This window comes from Dipodomys ordii, unplaced genomic scaffold (genome assembly GCF_000151885.1).
Source record: "Dipodomys ordii isolate 6190 unplaced genomic scaffold, Dord_2.0 Scaffold78, whole genome shotgun sequence".
NCBI lineage: Eukaryota > Metazoa > Chordata > Mammalia > Rodentia > Heteromyidae > Dipodomys > Dipodomys ordii.
In genome coordinates, this window is record NW_012267294.1 from 3150064 (window position 1) to 3155491 (window position 5428).

Sequence of the window (5428 nt, forward strand, 5' to 3'; positions counted from 1 at the left end):
TTCTTTTTTCTTATGTGGTGCTGAGGAATCGAACCCAGGGCCTCAGGCATGCAAGGCAAGCGCTCTACCACTGAGCCACCTTCCCAGCCCTGGTTCTTTCTTTATTAGCTTCCCAGAGCCAGTTCATCACAATCTGTTCTAACATCACCCCTAATTTTTTTTTTTTTGGTCAGTCGTGGGACTTGAACTCTGGGCCTGGGCTCTGTCCTTCAGCTCTTCAGCTCAAGGCGAGTGCTCTACTGCTTGAGCCACAGCGCCACTTCCAGTTTTCTAATGGCTTACTGGAGATAAAAGTCTCACGGACTTCCCTGCCTTGGCTAGCTATGAACTGTGATCCTCAGATCTCAGCCTCCTGAGTAGCTAGGATTACAGGCGTGAGCCACCAGCGCCCGGCGTGACCCCTAAATTTTTTGAATCTATTTTCCTTCTTTTTTTCCCCATTACTCCATTACTACTTTCCTAGGATAGGCCTTTTCTTCTACCTGACCATTGTTTTCTCTGTTGTTTTCCTGTCTACAATCTTCTTTCTGGTCATTCCATTCTTCACATAGCTACTCTGTATCTCCCTCACTATTGGCAGAGAATCTGGTATATTTGGGAAAATGTGCTGAAGGAACAAATATGAATCAGATAAGAAACTTGCTCTCAAGAAGCTTTTCGTTTAAGAGAAAGATACGTCACATCATACAGGTGGAAAACTATACAGAGCAAAGGTTAAAAATACAACTAGAAATGGACTTTCAAATCACAAGCTTCAAGGTAGATTACCCATAGAGGAACTCTGCCATTAAAGCCTTGTTTTTTGATACTTTCTTGACAATTTTGGACAGGAAATTTGTGATCAGAACCAAAATCTTTGTGTAAAATAATAAGTGAAGAGAAGATCTTAGCAGCAGGGTTATGGTTAAAACTACCAAATAACTTGGTCTTGCCCTTGAGGATTTGGTCTATGTTTCTTGACAGGGCAAGTAGTTAATTTTAAAAAGTTAAAATTTTGAAAACAAAGTTTTCCCATTCCATTTAATGTTAAGTAGCTAATGATTTTCATGCAAGGAGAAAAAAAAATTCAAAAAGACAAAGGAACAGTAAACGAATTCATGGAATACAAAGCAGGTCCCAGATGTCTCTTGCATAGAAAGAGGAAGTCTTGAAATACTTTCCCACCTGGAGACATGGATCCTGGATGGCAAATTTAATTTTCCTGGAAAATAGTTATTTACAAGTAATTTGCCCTCCATTTGTGATGCTAAACTTAGGAGCTCATTAAAGGAGTAGCCATAGTATCATATAGGATGTGTTAACTACAAGTAACACAAAGCCAAACCCACCAAAGAATACACTAGTTCACTTAATAAGAAGTACTGTGTTTGAATGGTGCCAGAGTTGGTTTGTTCAATGCCTTAGTGATATTAACAAGTACCCATCTTTTCCTAACTTTTCTCAGTTCTTCCTTGCTAAGTCAGCTAACTTTAAGATGAATGAAGTGGTAGTGAAAGATGGGGAAAGCACAGGATCAGCTAGGCATGTAGCCTGTATTTGACTAAAACCTAAGAATTAACAGAAACCATATTGAAGAAGTTACTGTGGAAACAGGTATTATAGAGCCCTAAATGTGAGAATAAAAAAAAATCTGGATTCAATTTTACAGACTATTCAGAAACATGGGTATATTTTTATCTAGGATTGCGATAAGACTGGAAAAGAACTGATGAAAGATGAATCAACTCTGTAAGGCCTGAGGCTGGCTTAATCTAGGGGAAGTTCCGTACAACAATTAGTGCCAGTATGTGGAAATGAAAATCTGGAGCAGGATAAAAAGAGAGGAAGATCAAGAAAAAGTGTGGACACAAGAAGTAGAGAGGTGCTAGATACCATTTGCCCACTGATAGGGTAAGGTGGGCTAAGGCATCAAGACAAATGAATGCAATATGAAACGAAGGAGTAGTTGAGGAACATTTACTAAATATGTCCTCAATGCAAGGGTGAAGCCTTTATCATTATACCAATTTGCAATTTGCTTATAGGATATATCACTAAGAAGAGATTGAGTTTTCTGTAGTGAAACTGAGTCTGGGAGGAGACTTTTAAAACATGTGCAAATGATTATATTTTCAGAAAATGGACTAGCCAGAATTTTTACTAAGTATTGTAATTTCCAAACTCATACTTTATACACTCTATCTCCAGGAGGCAAGGAGACAAATCTATCTTTATTAATTGTGTCTCTGTTTAAAAGGCCTTAACGTATCTTACATTGTCCTAGCTAATAGCTCAGCCAGTCATGGTATACAAGAGCTTTCAGCCTCTGGCTCCAACTTGCTTTTCCACCTTGATCTTCTGGTACGATCTTTTGGTGTCTTATAATATCAACCCAATGATGATTATTTGGAATTCTTTAAACAGTAAGCTTTTATTTAATCATTATTATTTAATTTTCTTGCTTCTTGCTTACATCGTTTCTATTTCTGGATGTGTTTCCTCAGTTCTTTTTCTGTGGAAATTACATGTGTCCACTTATTCTATTGATTCTAATTATGCCCATTTGTTCATTCTCTACTCCTAGGTACTTTATTTGTGGTTACCTTAGTAACAAATCATTTACATTCTCTGTTAACAAAACTGTAAGCTTTTTAAGGGCAGCAACTGGTTCCATCAATATTCATCTTCCCTGTAGAATATGAAATGAGAGAAGAATAAACAAAAGAAGAAAGGAATGCAAAAGAAAGAATGATAACAGAAAAATTAAAAAAATGAAAGAATGATAACAGAAAAATTTAAGACAGTATTTTGAATATCACCTTTAATTATACTGGCAATTTTTACTTTATGTTTCTGAAATGATTTATTAGAGAATGAAAACACTATTTCTCAGACCTTGAGAATAAGCATGGAAAAAAGAAATCTAATGATCTATATGTCTTAAAACTTATAGAAAAACTGTACAAGAAATTAAGAGTAGCTGTTTTCTTTAGTCAAGAAAATTTAACAACAGGAAGTGGATTTTTAAATAGAATATATTTCAGTACGACTTAAGGAAACACCTAGCCAACATTTTTAACACTAAAAAGAGCCTCAGCAATCTCTTACCACAACATTAACATAAGTACCAAAGCCAGAATATGAAAGAAAATATAAATTCCACCCCCACCCCCAAATAAACACCCTGGAGAGCTTTAAGAGAGTTGATAATAATCTAACAATCTATGGGGACAGATTTTTTTTCCCTTGCATGATTCATACCACACAATATTCAATTTGTTTGTGGCCTCCTTTCCTCACCAGGTGTAGTGGTCAGAGACTCAGTAATCCTTGTCCTCCAGAGCTCTGCACAGTTCCTGCCACATGATAAGTCTAAGGTCTGCTTCTAGATGGAGAGCAGACTCCACCCTCCTAACAGCAAAGTCTCTGTCCAGTACCTGCGTAACCCAGGCAACTGGCACACCTGGAAGAAGTCACATCTGCATCCACTGAGGTCACATCTGGATTCCATGTGGCCACACCGTCCCCCTCCCCCGTCCGCCCCGCCCACTCCCCCCCACCCTAGATAAGGCTCTTTTCCCAGCCTTGTGGAGGGCCAACATGGCCTGGTGCCAGCCAGAACGATGAATAAACCTTCCGCTTACCTGCACACTACATGCATGGTGTTCTTACATGGCAACCTCTTTTTAAAAAACTAACATAAATGGTGTCGTTTGAGCCCAGGAAGGGTTTCAAGTCAGGACAGATGGGATTCCTCTCCATTTTTTTCTTTAATTCTTTGTTTGTGTGTTTGTTTTTCCCTTTTTTGCTCTGAGGAATACCCCCAGTTCTGATGGCCTTTGGTGAACCCGTTTGTCTGCTGTGGACACAGCACATCAAGACCACTGCTGGCCTCTGCATCCACCTCCGCGCTTCTACATTTTGGTGAGTGATCTACTCTCTAAGGGTTCTCTGTCACTCAGTCTCTCTCCAGACATGGTACCATGCTGGAGAACCTGCTAGGCCTTTAACTGAAAGGCCGATCACCTCTGGAGCCAAGAAGGCTTGACTCTGGTTGCTTGGCCACTCCTCCCTAGAGGCCTGGGTGGGATGGTAAGTCAGGACATTGCTTCCATCCGATAAGCCTTTCTTCACTCACTATTTTTTTTCCTCTCCTATGCTTTTAATGGGGTGCTGTGTGGCTGTGTGTCAGTCTGGTGCCTTGAAACCCTCTGAAATGCCTCCTGCGCTCCCTGGAAAGCCAGAGTGCTTATTTATTTATTTTTTTGCTTTATAGTGAGTTTATTTATTTTATTGTTAGAATATCATACAAAGGAGTTACAATTACATGGGTAAGATGATGAGTACATTTCTTTTTTTATTGTGAAAATACTGTACAGAGGAGTTACAATTACATGGGCAAGATAGTGAGTACATTTCTTATCAAGCATTTTTGCCTCCTCCTTTGTTTCCCCTTCCCATCCCTTCCCATACTCTTTCCCCCCCACCATGCCACCCGGTCCTCCCCCCCCCCCACCAAAGTTGTTAAGTTAGTTTTTCCACATAACTACTTGAACTTCTCATTGTTGCAATGGGGCCACCTGTATCCCTATTTAAACAATTTGTTTTTTCCCTTCCCTTCCACAAATTATAACAACATCAAAAACAGTGAAAGTATGGGTTATACTGTGGGGGAGGGACATACAAAGCAACAAAGAAATCATCTCATGAATATGATAGAAACAATTTCATGAAAGGAAAAAAAATAATTTGAATACTTATCTTGGGGTTCATACCCCTAACATCAACTTATGTGACCTTTTCTGCTTGACTCAGACATATACTAGTTATTGCAAATAAGGGAAACCATGAGACCTATGTTTCTTTGGACCTGGCTTATTTCACTTAACATAATTTTTTCCAAGTCTTTCCATTTCCTAACAAATGGGGCAATGTCATTCTTTCTAATGGAGGCATAGAATTCCATTGTGTATATATACCACATTTTCTTGATGCATTCATCTACTGAGGGGCATCTGGGTTGGTTCAATATCTTAGCTATGGTAAATAAGGCTGCAATAATCATAGTCATGCTGGTAGCTTTAGTGTGGTCTTGTTTGTGATCATTTGGGTAAATGCCCAAAAATGGGATTGCCAGGTCATAGGGGAGCTCTATGTGGAGTCTTTTGAGGAACCTCCATACTACTTTCCAAAGTGGTTGAACAAGTTTACACTCCGACCAACAATGCAGTAAAGTTCCCTTCTGTCCACATACCCTCTAGCATCTGTTGTTGTTAGAGTTCTTGGTGGTAGCCATTCTAACTGTGGTGAGGTGGTATCTCAATGTTGTTTTGATTTGCATTTATTTTATGGCTAGAGGTTGAGCATTTCTTCATGTGTCTATTGGCCATCCTTCTTTCCTCTTCAGAGAAGTTTCTCTTTAAGTCTTTAGCCCACTTATTTATTGGGC